We start from the raw sequence: 17703 nt of genomic DNA on the forward strand, positions 1-17703 counted from the left end.
GCAGTAATTAAGTATTCATGGATCTGGGAAGGAAGGGTTGGCAGTTATCTTAAAGGAGTGATTTGAGTGAGTGGAGGCAGGGAGGTTTACTTGGAAATACCTTCATGGAACAAGTGAGTCTTGATGAAAGCAGTGGTGAGAGAAGGTTAAGACAGGGGATTAGAGTGATAACCTTTGCATATTTGAAAGGGTCTAAACACTTGAATCCTGAAGTTATCATCTAAGTACTTGGTCTTGGGAAGTAAGAGAAAAGGAATTGGGAGATGTGAGCTTGGATTCAGGACAGATCTTTCTTTGGTTTTTCAAAGAAATTTTCTGAAATATTTGAATCATAAATTAATACATAGTTTATTGGACCACTTTTTTTTGTTTTAGTCACTGCAGCTGTTCTTGAGAACTGTAAGTAACAAGAGGCTGGATATTTTTCTGCTCTAGAACCTTTCATCATGATGACATGGTCTCATATTGCAGTATAGGAAAACCTTTACTAAAATGGAAATGGCTGACATTGGATGATTTTTAATATTGATACCGTATTTACATCTAAATACTTCTACCTCCTACCTACATTTTCTAACATTTCTGGAAAATGACTCCACCATGTCTAGTCAACTACTTTTTAAAAAATTTTCTTTCAGAACAAATTTAATTTTAGCCACTGACATCTGTACATATGTTCATTCCCACAATTATTCTTTTCCTCTCCATCTTTTGGAGGCCTCTGCATCCATTAGGCCTGAGTTCAAGCCTTTATTCTTCAATAGGCCTTTGCTCAATATTCTGTTCCTTTATAATTACTTGTAAGAGTTACTGCCACATAGTTTTATACTTAGTTATCAGTTGATTGTTTTGGTCTTGAATCATCAATTAAAATATGAAGTGTTTAAAGGCAAGTACCATGGCTCTTCTAAATGCCATAGTGACAAATAGAGGGCTAAAATGTAATAGATTTCTAATAAAAGTTTGTGGATTGAACAATTGAATAATAACAATTCCTACATTTTGTAGAGGTAAAAGGAATCAGGGCAGAGGCATGAGTCTTTCATTGCCTTATGGATTCTGTAGATACAGATTTTACTTACTAGTTAAATACTAAACCAAAGTCACATTATTGCCATGGAGTCCGGACAACCAACTGAGTCTTAGTGAACATAAAATGCTACTCGCTTCTAAAATCCTCTCCCCACAATGAGGTTCTATTCTCCCTCCTGAAGGTTTATAGCATTGCTTTTTATTGATTTCTGTCTGCATCAAACCAATACTGTTCCTTTGGTATTAAATAATAGCAATGGCAGCAACAGATAACAAAGTGATCCATTCCTTTTAATGTCAGAATACTCTGAAGGGTGGTCAGTCATTTGTCTGATGGCTTACTGGTAGTGACCATATAGTTTATCATTCAAGCCAAGGCACTTCTGAGAACAAAAGGGAACTTTATCAGTAATTACACTGGGACCATAGGTATAAACTAGTACTGTCCAAGCCAAGCTAAGACATATGATCATCCTATATATTAGAATCCCAGAAATTGCTTGTGGGGTAATAAAAAAGATGATTAGGATGGAGTAGAGCCCATTCTGGCTACTTAGTTCCTCTTCCCTCCCATCTCATAATCCATTTCTTAGGGACCTCATGGTTGTCAGCAGGAATTCCATATCTTAGGAATTCTACCCAGTAGAATGGCAGCACAGGCATTTATTCTGTTTTTCCAGCTTATTAAAAATGATGCTTTCCAATTATTATGTACAAGACCACTTTCCTCATTCTTTATAGACTTTATACACAACACATTTTTACTAAAATTTCCAAAGAGGGAAGTTTCACAATTCATGACTCACAACCTTAATACATTGTTTTTACATCTACCGATGCACATGATATGTTGCTCTCAGGGGTTACTTAGGCCAATGGTCTGATGGCAGTTTTTATAGAGCTGTAAGTATCCCCCAAATTATTATAATTATGGTAATTGCCATAAATGTTTTTATACCAGAAACATTTTGCTGAATTAAGCATTATTTAACATATTGGGCTTTTTGAAGAAGTCATATTTAGAAGCCTGTTTTGAACCAAGAGGAGTCTTGTCATATATGGAAGGTGTGATTTCTGTGGATAGTTAGGCTTAACACCTGATAATAATAGTAGTTTAAATCTATCCTTTTAATATTATTAGAATTATAGCAAACCCAAGGGTTTTCTATATTAACGCTTGTTTGTCTATCCCTGCATATAATTAGAATTACAGGAAATCCAAGGGAGCTGTGAATTTACAAACAAAAAGCATTATTTGAATTATCTGCTAATTTTAGAATCAGCAAATTTTCTCAATTGAGATGAAATCATATTTTGTGAGTATAATTTTACAAAAACGATTTAAGGGGATATGTGAGAAGTGCTCTAACTTGGAGTCTTGTCTTTATTAAATATGCAAGGGCATCATGGAGTCATGAATTAAATGAAAAACAGTATCTCAGGAGTGAGACAAAGTATTCTGAAGTCAAGTTCAGTGTCAAGTGAATGTGGGCTTTTAGAAATTACTCTGTAACTGCACAGAGATATTGAGGTACTGTTTTCCTAGTGGCCTCTCACATAGTAGACGCTATTGTACTTAGTCAATTAGACTTTTCCTCTTCTTTCCTTTTTTCCTTTGCTGTCAGAGGAAGTGATATAAGTTCTTGGACCTAAAGCCAGTTCCTCAACCTGTGTGCTACATCACTTTCCATCCCACCTCTCTGGGGGGCCTCGCTGGTCCCCTCTTATCTGTAGCTCTTCTCCCCCTACCCCACTCCCTACCCCAGCTCTTCTGTATTCTTTCAAATAAAGCATCGTACTGAAATATATAACTTATGTGAACATCCACATCATTTTCAAAACCTCATCATTGTCTTCACCTAGTTGGCTTAATTAAGTAATATGTTGACATAAACAGGATCTTTGGCCCAGAAGAAGCTGTAACAGATGGCATCTAAAACCAAAAATAATCATTAACCTGTCCCATGGAAGGTGTGAAGCAGTGTGTTTAGAAATAAGCCTGGCTGTAAGATGGCTCTTTATAAATGTCTGAGAAATGCATTCTTCAGACATATATAGAATAAGGAGATGGAAGGAATGAAGAGTGGGACAAAAAGACAATCAGACCTTCCTCCATTGTATGAGTGAAGAGCTGTGTGTTCTCAAGGTATTAAATGTGCTTAATTTAATATACTGCAGTACAATAGTATAATATTGTGAACATAGAACATATATTTCAATATGATGAATGTTAAATATTAAATATGATTACATAGAGTGTATTTTAAATTTATAACATTTAATCTCATATAAATCTTATTAAATAAAAATATACAAATATAAATATATTTGGAAGCATAAGTACAGCCTTTACAGAGCCAAATGTGAACTGATTTTTGGTTATCTAGGATAGTGCTCATTTCTCTCAGTGTGGTTATCAAGGTGTTTCACTATTTATTTTGTTTCTTATTTGGATATGTAAAACTCTTTCTTTGATCCTCTTCTAACAGAGTCTGTAAAAGGTAACCACATTTTTCTAATCTTGGGCTAATATTTGTATAAACAAGAATAAAATTAAGGAAAATATCAACTCTAGGTCAGACTTTATTGTGGCAAAAAGCACTGTGTTATTACACATTATTTTGCATTTGATTTTGTCGTTTTGTTAAACTGTTACAGTAACATTTTCTCTTTTAGGTGTTCAATATACATAACTTTTGAGGTCTCCCACACCTCCCAAAAACATTCTCCAGGAAAGAGGCTGCTAAGCATCCCTTTAAAGATAGCACACTGATATTGATGTGTGGTTCTGGTACCTTCCAAGCACTAAACATCCTGGCTACTCATGGAGGCACCCGGATCATCAACATTTGACATACTTTTTCTGGGATGCTTCATCTGTGTCAGAGATCCCAGTCTTATGGTGCAAAGTCAAGTGTTTATTTTTAAAAACAGGCTCCCCTACATGAAGAGAATTAAACAATAAATACAAACTGGTATATTGATCAACTGCATGCTCTCAGACACACTCTCAGGTCAAGCTATCACAATATAGAATAAGAATTAATGTAATTTCAGATCTTTATTGAATGCCTTCCATAGAGCAGGGACTTTCCCTGTTATTTACTCCTCACACGACACAGCAAAACAGGCATGATTATTCCCTGTGTCTTTTCTGATGAAGAAGTTCGGTTCACGTTAGTTATGTGACTTGCCCAATTGTGGAGCCAAAATCTAATTTTCAATGTCTTATTTCACGGCCTCCTCTCTTAAGCATTTCAATTAACGTTGCATCATTTAGTTGAATTTTGGGCATGTATGGTTTGTGGGACTTTGAATTTTGTTTTGCTGGGACATACCTCCTGTTACTGGTGGTGAAATGACAATTTACCTGGGGATGAGGCCTGGTCTTGGGACGTGATATCCCAGATTATCAAGGTTGAGTGCACAGCAGTGAAGTCTGGACACAGGTGTAGGTACACTACAAACAGCCTACAGCCAGAGTCCGTCTCTGCTGCTCTTTGATACTCCCCTTCAACAATGTGAACCCAAGACCTTCATAGCCCCTAGATTTGACTTTCTAGAACCTCCTCTTTGAATGACTTTTGAGCTCCAGAAATTACCTGATTTTGATGTTGTTCCAGAGGGATAACATAGGTACCCAGTTACAAATGTGGAAAATGAAACCCACATACTAGCTGTTGGCATCTTTCGGTAACAGGGCATAATCCTAGTATGGCTTGCTGATGTTACTTGAATTATTAAGCGTCTATGATACTTGCTAAGCCCTTCCTTAAATATCTCAGTTGATCTCCTCAATTCGTTAACAATGATGTCCTCATAGCTGTACATGGAGAAACCGAGGCTCAAAAATAAGTACTATCCCCCACTAATTATAAAGTGTAGAAGAGCAAGGTACATTCAAATCTCTGGTTTCAAGAAAACCGTGGTGCATGTTTGTTCCATTCCACCATGCCACCCAAATGATTTTAGTAGAAAATACTGGAATTTCTTATATTTGAACATCAGGGACTTGCTGTGAGCATTCCCAGCACAGAAGGATATATACTGTAATAAATAAACCCATAAGTCTAGGTTGTTCTGGAGGGGGTAGCACAGACAGAGGAAGGAACTTCTATCTCCATATTTGAGGATGTAGGTGATAATTATCTAGCTTCAAAACTGAGCTCAGCAACTTTTCAGTTTATTAGAGATCCTTAAAATGGCAACTCAGTTATCACTGTGAATAAGGGGATGAGCGAAGAGAGGCTGCCTCCATCCTCCATTTATCCATCCATTGATTATTTTTATAATGAGTATTATTTGTTAGGCATTTTTCTAAGTGCCTTGGGTAAGGCAGTGCACAGAGATTTAGTCACACAATCAATTACAATTATTATAATTGCAATGAAGGAAATGGGATATGAGGATAGAATTCCTTAGCCTGGTGTTAGAAAAGTTTTCAAATATCAAAGTATATAAAGTGATGCTGAATATAGACCACGTGACCATTGACTAGTCTACTTGTTTGCCAAAACCACTTCTACCTGACAATGAGACATTCCTTAGGCCTCAAGAAGGTCAATTTGAACTTAACTGTGAAGTTCTACAGACTATTCTAGTGTCAGACAATCTTTCTGTTCACAGGTAGAAAATCTTTTTCAGCCAACCTTCCTGCCCAAGTTAGAGTCAAGATTTGATAATGTTCAGGTGAAGAGCCTGTCTAGTTTAAGCCAAGTGCAAGGGGAGGATTCTCTTTTTCTCCAGAACTTTGCTCTGGGAATATTTTTTAATCCAGAAGATCCAGGGTGGCAGCACGTTCCCAAAATTCAGGAGAAAAAATTGCTGATCTCTGTATTTTGATAGACTCTTTCAAGGTGAATCTAGGAATGAGAGTAGATTTGCATATCTGCTTGAGCACTGGAGTCTTTAAAAGGGGCAGAACTTTGAAAATATAGGTCATGCCCAGTGGCCTGGGAAACCACTAAAATAAAATGATGGTCCTTCTGTTTAGCTTTAAGATTGTCTCTTTTATCTTGTCAAGATGATTCACACTGAGTCAAAAGTTATGTCTGACTGTTTTGCTCAACTAACTATGCCTTCTTTGCCCTGTCAGTGAGATAGAGAAATCCCCGAATGACCATTTTTTTGAATTGCATATATCAACTCTGATTAAGAAGGTGTCTTGATTTGTATTAGTATTACTATTTATTGTTTGTCAAGTTCCTTAACAATGTCTTCATTTGTAGATTTTCTTGGAAAAAGATTCACAGTTCACATCAGCCTATCTTCTTCCCAGGGAACAGTTACTTTTTAATTTACATTAAACTTTTTTTACAGGCTAGGTTTTCCGCGTGTTGTAATTCAAGTTTGTACGGAGTTGCTTGGGTCAGATATAGCTCATACTGTTTCTCTAAGGAAGCAAGTAAAAGTGCACTGAAATCTAAACATCTTTGCTGGCTGTATGTAGTTTCTTTCTGCTGGTGCTCTGTTTGATGTGATACTGAAGTACATACCTAAAGAAGAGAATATAAAAGATAAGCTAGAGTTGTTTTAGCATTCCCCTTTTGTGCAAACAGACTGAGAGTGTATTCAGAAAGGGAGCCGTCCTGGCCAGGCAGTTGAACAGTGTTAAGGTCCCATTCTTGGTTCCTTCTTTGCCCAGTTGACCAGCCGTGGTGATGGGTCCCTGCTCTCTGACCTGTGTAATCAGCGCAGCAACAGCAGATCGCGTCTCGGACGGTGCACTTGTGTCATAAATTCTTTGGATTTTCCATTCTTACTGGGGATTTTTGAAAACTTCAGATGCCTCTGAACACTTTAGTAAAACCTGAAATTGCCTTATAAAATCCCGATTCCCAGCGTAAAGGATCCTCTAATCTATTTCATGCACTGCCTGCCCATTCCTAGACACAGAGGTAGCAAATGGCAAGAGGGGAAGAAGCGAGGGAAGTGAAGGCCTCAGACGTTGAGGGAATCGCGAAGAGGAGACAGGAAGGGAAAGCATCACATATTATCTCCCTTGCACTTTCTCCTTATTCCCCTAGCCCCTCATTCCCTGAGTTTTGCTGACTTATGTCTCTAGAGCAGAGAGTGCTGGAGAAAGGAACTACTTGGCTCCTGACTCAGGCCTTCTGGATGGGAACCACATAGTACCGAGTAATTATAGAAACAATTATAGAAAAAACAGCAGCATTTCCATTCTTCAGTTGTTTTTTCTGCCTAAGAACATTACTTAGTGTCAGGTCATCTCCAACATTTATTTTAAAACAGAAGCCTGATTACCTAGAAGACGTACATACCTTGAACCAACCTCCTGTATAGTCAGAGAAAGAGTATGCCTCTGGGGATGATGAGCAGGATACAAAGAAAGTTCCTTTGCCCAAAATTGTCCCCTCTCCTCCCTACCCTTCAACCTGATATTTATCTTATCATTTACTAATTAGCTGATCAATAGTAACCAAATGCTTGCTATGTGCTATCATACTAGATCCTACGGTTGAATAGTGAACAAAACAAAGCTCTTCATTTCTACCCCCTGCCTTCAGCTCCTCAATTCTTGGGGCTTATATTCTGATCAGGGAGGACTGAAAATACACAAAAGAAAAAGTAAGTTACAGGATACATTAGAAGTTAACTGTATTGAGGAAAATTAGGGAGGAAATGCTGGGGTGGGGGGAGAGGGGAAGTGTCATTTTTTTCAAAGGATGGTAAGGGAAGATGACATTTAGGCAGAATCTTGAGGGAGGTTTGGGAGCAAACCATGTACTATCTGAGGGCAAATTGGTCCAGGGAGAAGGGAAAGCTGTAAAACACTAAGTCCAGAGCATGCCTGGGGTATTCAAGGAACAAGAAGCCAGAGTAGAGGGTGCAGAGTGAGCAGGCGGGTAAAGAGAAGACAGAGAAATGGATGGATTGTGTAGATTCTTACAGACCATTGTCAGGACCTAATTTCTTTCCAGTGAGATGCAGGGCTGCTGAAAGGTTTTAGGCAGAAAAGTGGCTTATTCATAGTTAGGCTTTAGAGGGATGATCTTGGCTGTCATTATGAGAGTAACCTGAGGGTGAGAATGAGCATGGCAAAGGCAGAGGCAATGGCATCCTGCGGTAGATGTAGTTGGGAAGCTATGGCAGTGATACAGGTGAGATATGATGGTAACTTGGACCAAAGTAGTAGCAGTGAAAGTGATGATAAATGGCTAGATTCTGGACACATGCTGAAGGTAGAGCTGGCAGTATTTCATGATGGATTGGGTATAAGGCATAAAGTCAAGAAAGGAGTCGAGTGGCTCCAAAGATTTGAGCATAACATAGTTAAATAAAATAGTGAGAGTAAGTCCAAAGATTTTGGTCTGAGCAACTCAAAGAATGGAGTTGCTATTAACTAAGTTAGGACACACCTACAGGTAAAAATGTTATTGGATAGGGGAGGGGAAGGAGAGAGAAAGATCAGAAGATGCTTCCCTGATAACACCGTATTGCAAATACATTTATCAGGCGCATCTTTTCTTAGTTGTATTTCATAAGTAAAATGAGGAAATTTTTAAAAAATGGTATGAGGAGGGGTAGGGGAGGGTAATTTAGGGGCATGGCTCTAGAGCCTATAAATACATTTGTCAGTGTAATAGGAGATTTGACACAGTGGATAGCACATGAGTCCCATGCCCACGAGACACCGAGGATGCTGCTGACCTTGGACAACTCACTCATTGTCCCGGGATTTCATTTAATTTTTTTTGACTGCAAAATGAAGGCTCTTAATATCTGTGAGGCATTCCTCTGGCATTTTCATGCCAGGAGACCCTGTAGAGGAGAGTGCAATAGAAGCTAAGAAATAAATTATTTCTTTGCCCTCATTCATGTACTACCACTCCAGGACTTTACTAGTAAAAAAGAGTTAGGACCATTGTCTAGTTTACTAAATCAAGGCAGACAACCAAACTGGGTAATTTGATTTTTTAAAATTTCCTTTGACATCTGTATTATCAAGTTTGACTATCTGTATCTTGATTAAATTAAAATGATAATTTGTAGATCTCCTCTTTTTGTGTGTCTAGTACACACACTGGTGTTGCTTTTCAGAGAATATCTATGCTTGAAAATGTGCCCTTATGCACAAAGACAGGGAGCCTCTATGCAAATGTACAGGGAGTACATTTTGAAAAATACTTTTTATGATGTGAAGTGATCACTTTCTGATGCCCTATGGGATGTGATGAAATATGTTTGGACCAGAAGTCAGAGGGTTCATCCCAAATGTTGTGGCATTACCAGCCAGCGGTCTTAAGCATCTAGAATGCTACAGTATTGGCTCATCTGTTAGAATATATGAGATATGTTCATCATAGGACAGATGAAACTTCCAGCATCCAGCGACAGTGTGCTTTGGGCCTGAGTGTGCCACATATTTGTGGCCACTGTTAATTTGCTGGAAGGTCCCATTGTATTGTATCTTTAGGATTGAGGACTTTCCTCAGCCCATGTTGAGCTGTATGGGCTTGTGGGGCAGTTATGAAATTGTGAATTCTGCAGTGCTGTTAAACTCCACATTTCTCTCATGCTGTGGTGCTGACATTCCAAGCACACAACAGTTACGCAAGAATCGATTTTTACCATGAATGGGGTGGGGTTCGTTTGAACAAGCACCTTGGTCAACGACCAGCTGTATAGGAGATGTGAAACCCATTATTGATCCAGGGCTGAGAAATCAGTAACTGTTATATTATATAATTATCGACGGAGCCAGAAAATGCCATGGGCAAAGCACAACTTACTATTTGTTATGCTGGATTGTCTCTCATCTGTGTCAGGCCACTGTGTTCTGCTCTTGTGTTCCCACACCATGTTTATTTATACTGTGTGCAGTTAGCTTTCATATTTCTCTTGTGATCCTATCTTGGGGAAAAAAAAAAATGAATACTGGTTTTTGTTCAGGAGCTGGAAAAGAAATACATTTTTCCAGACATTTGAGTGGGCCTATGCTGAATACTAAAGTCTAGGCAGAGGGAAGATGGGGCTCCAAGAAAGATAATCAGAACAGTGAAGAGAAGAGTCTCCCCTGTGGGTACCACTGGTCCACATTCCTTTTTCTTACCACATTCCCCAAGTGAGAAGGATGCAGATGATTGGTGTGCCCTAGTGGTGGTGAATATTAACTATGCACCTACTATCTGTAAGGTCATGTAGTAGGTCCCTAAGGAAGGGTTAGAGGGGTATGAGAATGAAAATACAACATGGTTGTAACTCAGAAGCTGAATAACTAACTCCTGTGTAGTACTCCGTAATCCTTTGTTCAGTTCTAGCCACTGCTAGCTCTCCATCTTTCTTCCCTTCCTTCTCTTGGGTGTTCTTTTCTTTGTACTTATCAGCAAACTTATAGCTCCTAGATCAAAGACTAACTTCTTTTATGATGAATATGTGTCTTTGATTCCACAGCCATATATCAAGTTCATGAACACAGAACAAATGCCTACTCTAGATAGGAGGGCCTGTGAAGAAATCTTGACCACTGTCTAGCTGTTTCAGTTGATATGTCTCTGGGCTACAGAGATGGGGAGGCCATGGACCGTGAAAAGATACCAGCACCTATAAATGTTACAGTTAATGTTCGTCAACTGGCTTCTGTTCACAAATGGTTAGGAAAGTTATTAAATTGCATTTAAGGTCTCAATCAAATGTTTTATTTAACTGATAGCTACCAGTGAAATTAGGGAATCTTAATATGTCAAAAGTATCTTTTAAAGAGTTAAAGCAGAGATAACTTTGAGATGAAAATTATTGAATAATCAAACAGCCTATGCTTAAAGAAAGGAAGCCTAAATTAGATATAGGGGGGATATTTTCTTTTCTTTTGTATAATGATGCTGGAGTTATAATAAAAATATACCTTTATGCGTATGAATACTAAAAACCTTCACTCATGAAATGCACATGGAGAGATTCAAATTATTTATTCTATAATAATTTATTTGAAATTTCTTGGAAATATAACTTAGTAAATGGAGATTCCTCAATGCTAAGTTCAATGTTTTAATGTTCAGCTGTTACAGTGAGTTTTGGGGGGATGAAAACAAGTTACAGCTGCTGCCCATGTTGCTTATGTATGGAAAGCACACCACCACTGTGTAATTCCTGAAAAAAGTCTTCTTCATTAAAATGTGAAGTCGGCATACATCTATGAATACTTCTGGATTTTATGGGAACTCTTCTGCTTCATAAATCATAGAGATATCTTCAACTTTTATTATGGGCATTTAACTATTTGCATGAATGCTGCCTTAAAAATACCCAAGTGTTAATCTTTAGTTGCTTGATTCATTTTCTCCTCTGCTGTCCTGAATTAACTACCATGAGATTGTTGCTTTTAAAACTTCCAAGATTAATTTTTCCTAGAGGGTAATTAATTTTTTCCTTTTATTCTGATAGCAGAATTGAGTATATAATAAAATGTTAACAAATCACTAAGGCCACTATCTAAATGAAGCAAAAAAATATACATTTTCCTCCTTATAGATTGTCTGTAAGACACTAGATGGAGATGAAGAGGGAAATCAAATTGACTAATAACAAATTCAAGAGATAGAAAAGCTTCTCTTAGTATAGTGGACACAAGTGTTTAGAACCGAGGATTAAGGCAAAATATTCCATTGTATATACTCACTTTCAAAACCCAAACTCATACTCTCAGGCACAAATTACTTCATTTTTAAGCCATCTCTCCCCTCTGATTATAATCTCAGCCACCAAAATGTTAAATATATGAAAGCTGACTTCAGTCAAACATTATTTGATTAATTTTTTCCATTTTCTGAGCATTCCATAAACTCATTGTTGTGGGAGTGTGTGTGTAAATGTGTGTGTGTTAATTTGGGTATCATGCAGGGTTTATCTATGCCCACAGATGAATTTACTGAAAATGATTAAACCTCTCATAGTTGACCCATTATTAAAAACCAACGTAACACTATTTCAAGAAAGACATTTTGGCCCTATTTCTAAGCTTTGTCAAATGCAAAAGGAAAAAAATAATCAACATCTTGCAAAAGCAATTGGTCAAAGTTATTAATGAGGCAATTCTTTCTACATAAGGCATCATAGAAAAACTAATGAGAGAAAATGTGACAATAAATTGCAGGCTACTTTAGATTGTGTGACATTCTAATTAATAAAAGTCAACTTTAGTGGAAGAGATCGACTTTCTGTGCATTACAAATACAAATTTAATTCTTTATGCATTATATACCACCATTCTCTCTTTTATCTTGAACGAGGGACAGAGTCAGTTTTTGTGGATCCTGAGGGCTGTATAATTTGGGGGTCTGTTCAAAAATTGCTTTTGAAAAATTTACAGCAACTGTGAACATGTTACTTAGGCCTTTTCCAGAATCTTAGAAGGGAGCTGGGCTAGTGAAGGACCCTAAAATATAAGCCTTATTGGCTTTGTTATAAATGTGATTCCATCTTCATTCCTTTACTGAAATAATCAGAAATTTATTTTTAATATCTGATATTAGTATCACTTAGCTATTAATTAATTAGCCAATTAGTTAATTGAATTATATGTTCATTGTATTAGGATTACTCTAGCTGATGTAGCAAATAGGCACATTTCAATCACTTAACACAATTAAATTTTTCTGGGATATACTTGAGAATATAGTACCTGGTTGGACAGCCACTCTCAAATGACATTTCTCTATCATGAAAGGGCAAACACAAATCTCTAGAGCACTGAGAGTCTGTCATATTCATCTTTTCCCCCCCTTTAGAACCTGTTATATATCAGACCCTGCACTGGGTACTGGGGGAAAAGTACCATATCTGACATGGACTCTATACTCAGAGCTAACAGTCTAATATTTTAAATATGTTTACAAATGGCTCTAATGCAGGGTAGAAAAATTAGTATATTCATGAGAGAAGTAGTATATTTGAAGGAGAATGATTGAAAAATCCAATTTTTAGTATTTTAGGGAATAGATTTATGTATTTCACATCTCTGGAAGTTTCTTAATTCATTTAAGGCTTTATGTTATAGAGATTTATGATTTATAATCCAAATTTAAAGCTTTCTTCTAATATGAGCAGGCAGAATTGACAGCCAACAATGGGTGATCTTTTCCTATTTTTTGACTTACTGCTGCTATATATACTTTAAAGACAGAAGGAAAGAGAGTTAAGCTGGTGAGAAGAAGGGAAGGAGAGAAACCTCTTCATCTTTTCCCTTCACAGTTTTTTCCATAATTACCAGCATCTCCTTTGCATCCTTCCTGTGGGATTTTAGAGGCATTTATGATGAGCTGCAGCAAATTATACTAAGTTATAAAGGAACATCCTAGAATGAAGTATTGAAATATGCTTTGTAGAGGAAACATGCAAATTTTTTTAAGCAAAGATTTTTCATATCCCATTTGTTTAGCCAAAGAAAACATACCCTTTGACAAATAAAAGAACACATATAAAATCACACTCTGTTAAAGGTCCCTACTCAGCAGTTCTTCTTCTTGATTCTCAATTCTCTTTCCAGTCAGGTGCACACAGGAGCCTGGGTTTGGAGTGGGTGATTGCCCTGACGAAATGTGCAGAAGTTCCTTGGCTAAGTCAGTTATCTGTGTCTCTTAGGTTACTGAGTTCACAACCTAGTTCCTTGTTCAGAACACCTGGCTCCTGACAGATCACTCCAGACCTTGAGCAGACACTGGAGGGAGGTAGGCTGGGGAAGTGAGCAGCATAGTCAGGGAGAGAGGGAGTAAAGGCAGTGAGATGACCGCTCAACAAGTCTGGCTCTGTCTATGGTCTTTAATGTGCTTTTGGGATTTAAGTCTCAGAATGGATGTGATTCCTGTAGGTGCTGCATCACGAGCGTGGAATCTGATCAGTGGGGGAAGCCCTGGCCACAGCTCATCCATGGACATGGCACCTCTGCACTTTGGGACATTCTCTTAGTTATGGCCAGACTCTACCAAAGGGTTGGGAGATGTTGATATGTGCCCCGTGGTTTGTTCTGAGCAAGGGGGAAGATGATGAATAGCAGGAACTAAGTAGATTGTATAGGCTCAGCTGAATGGTCTGAGATACAGGGGAAAGCTCTAAACTACGTAGGTAGCTAGTCAGTTGTCTGGCCTTAGTCCCTGGGCCAAAGCATATGGCAGGCAAGGAGAACTGGGATTAGTGCCTGGGAACGTAGCCTTTTGGATTGTAGGTAGGCACATGATTTCTGAATGGTGAGGCTGAGGTGCTCCATACCCCTCCACCCCAGTTATTATTACAGCCTAGAACCAGAGTAGACATTGGTAGACAGAAGAAATCATCACTGGAAGGCAATGTGGATTTGAGGGAATAACATAGGCTTTGGATGAAAGGCCTGGACTCAAATGCCTATTGCATTATTTAATAGCTGTGTGATAGTTGCCAATTTGTCCAGCCTTTAGTTTCCTTCTCTGTAACATGGAATTAATGATTCCACTCATGACAAAGATATTTGAGGATTAAATGAGCTAATATATTTGCATCTGGTTACTAGTGATGACTCAAAAGACAACAATAGCTGCATACAGTTCTAAGATATTTGAATAGTCCTGTAAGGGAGGTATTTTTGGCTCCATTTAATTGATTAGAATCAAGGTTCAGAGGCTTTAGGTAACTAATTTCATACCTTAAGAAAATGACAGAACCAAGATTCTAAATCCAGAGTGATTGACCCCAAATCCCACTTTTATTCCACTTCATCATGTTGGCTCCATAAGTACCAGCAATCCAGTATGTTTTAAGGCTGTGTGCAGTTCCTACTAGTTCCTTAAAAAATTCTACAATTGATCGTTTAGTGGAGATTTGACTCTTGGATATCCTTACCAGCTGCTTGAATTTTCCAGGGGAAGTATTTTCTAGGGTCTTAGTATGGCAGGGAGCAGAAAGATTGTTGAGGAAGCGCGTTCTGATATGACTCTGCAAGAAGAGCCAGGCGGGTCCTTGGATGACTGAGAAGTACAGTATTTAGATAAGCCTGCACTGGAGGCCTCTCTTGCTGTGGCTCTGAGAGGCCTCCACATTAATAGTGAGGTTTTGGGAGAAGGTAGATTGGATAATAAGTAGCATATATGAGTTTCCTTCCTTTGCATCACTGGACTTTTAAGGCATGTAGGTAATTTCAGAGTCTGAGGCAATTCTTTACCTACTAATTTGGGTATCTATTTTCAGCTTCAACATAAATTGTGCTCCTCAAGTAGATGAAAGTTACATGAGTTACACTGCTTTTGTCTTGGATGCACACTCTCTTTTTTTCTTTTACTGTGTGGAGGTTCAACAACTGTTCCTCTTCTCTGTGTCATTTAGTATCAATCTCTTAACTTACTATCCTTTCTTTGATAGGGAAGGACTTCTTCCTGACCCTGAAACTGGGGAACTGGCCAGTTTTGAATAAAATTTTAATCACCTACATCAACCCTACCAATATCAAAGCCTTCAGACAATGCCCCTATTAATTGTCACTTAGGTGTTGAAGTTATAGTGAAGGACCAGTGTATCCAATGGCCAGACTATAAAAGGACAACAAAATATCATCACACAAGATGTGTTACTCAGGGACGTCCCTGGTGGTCCAGTGGTAAAGAATCCACTTTGCAATGCAGGGGACCAGGGTTCGATCCCTGGTCAGGGAACTAAGATCCCACACGCTGCGTGGCAAGTAAGCCCACATGCCACAACTTCTGAGCTTGTGCACCTCAACTAGAGCCCGTGTGCCACAAACTACAGAGCCCAAATGCTCTGGAACGCACACGCCAACAGCTAGAGAGAGAAAAAAGAAAAAAACCCGCACGCCACAACTAGAGAGAAGCCCGTGCACCGCAATGAAGAGCATGCGTGCAGCAACGAAAGATCCTGCATGCCTCAACAAAGACCCCGCATGTTGCAACTGAGACCAGACACAGTCAAAAATAAATAAAATAAATCAATAAATAATAAAATAAATCTTAAAAAAAAAGATGTTACTCAATATGGCCTTAGGCAGAAGATGAACGAAAATCCATCCTATAAAATTGGTACAATCTATTAAAATATGGATTTGGTTTAGCAGTGATGCCAAGGTATCCTCTTTTGACAGAAACACCATCAATGGCTTAGAGCAAGGATCAGCAAACTTTACGTAAAGGGCCAGATTAGTTAAGTATTTTGGGCTTGTGGGCCATACCATCTCTGTTGCAATTATCCAGCTCTGCTTTTGTAGCATGAAAGCTGCCATAGGCAATATGTAAATGAAGGAGCATGGCTGTGTTCTAATCAAACTTTATTTACAAAAACAGGTGGTGGTCTATATTTGGCCCATCATCCTTAATTTGCTAATCCCTGGTTTAAAGTCACAGAGAGGTAAAACTGGAAACTCATCCAGTCAACCTTCTCATTTTAGAGATAAGGGAACTAAAGTCCAGAGAGAAGGTGAATTGTCTAATATAACCTAGCTGGTTCCTGCCAAATGGAGAAGTAAAACCCAGTTTCATGATTCCCAATCCAATAGCATTTGCACTGCACCAAACTGTATCTTGCTTTTTGATTCATCTTTCCCTCGGCTTATCTTCTCAGCCTCTAATCATGATGCATAGTCATTTGTGTTCCTGATGTCGGCACAAAAAGTTCTAAACCTATTTATTTTTAAAATCAGAGAGAAACATCTTACTTTTGTAATGTATTTTTTCTCGTTGACTTTGCACAGGCAAATAAATCACTCTATATTTGAATGGCAGAATTCTTATTCTAAAACATGCCATCTTGCAGGAAAGTTTTTACAGGCATTGATTGAAAGCCCCTTTCCTCAAATGCTTCCCATCCATGACCAAACATCCTAAGTGTGACGTTTATCTTAAGTTTAAAACGGGGACCTATATACTTTTTAGAATGAAGCCAAGAATGACCTAGATTTATTGAGGCTTTTGTAGTCTTTCATCTTACAACTTGGACCTAATTATAGTTGATTCATTTGGAGGAATAATAGTCTTGATGAAACAAAGGATCTGGACAGAGGCAGCGTGATTGCTTTCTTTAGAGAAATTCTATAATGTGTATGCATTTAGTTCCTATAGCATTTTCACTCAACTTACCAATAAAAGACATTGGGGTAACTTTCAGATCTGTTCATTGATGGAAGATGCATCCATTCACGTTTCTACGTTATAGTTAGCTTAGTGGTGTGTGTGTTCCTATTAATCTCACAGACACAATGAAGTGCTTCTCAGGCTGTGGGTGCACAACACAATGTAGAGTACATTTTTGGCCATTATCCAGCTTTATTTAGTCAATGTAGACAGTCAATCTAGGTAATTGAGGACCTAAATTGGATTTCCTGGCCATAATTATCCCTGTTTGTCCATACACATCCATCAAATTTATCAGATAATTGCCATGTTGCTTCATTTTGTGCTGTCCTGACTCAGGTTGACTAAAAAGGAAAGAGGGCTGGCCTGCGAATGAGGAGCCTTGGGTCTAGTTTCGATTTTTGTCCCTGTTTGTGTGACCTTTGGGCAAGCATTTAACATTTCTGGATCTTTTTCCCTGTCTGGATCTGGACCCGTAAGGACTGTAAGGGTCATATCTGAGGCTGATTTCAACTTTAATGATCCAGGACTGGCTTATGTCTACATGTTGTAACTATTTGGGTTTTATTTTTACTAAAAAATGTTTTTTAATGTTTAACTGTACATT

The sequence above is a fragment of the Balaenoptera ricei genome, chromosome 4 (assembly GCF_028023285.1).
Source record: "Balaenoptera ricei isolate mBalRic1 chromosome 4, mBalRic1.hap2, whole genome shotgun sequence".
NCBI lineage: Eukaryota > Metazoa > Chordata > Mammalia > Artiodactyla > Balaenopteridae > Balaenoptera > Balaenoptera ricei.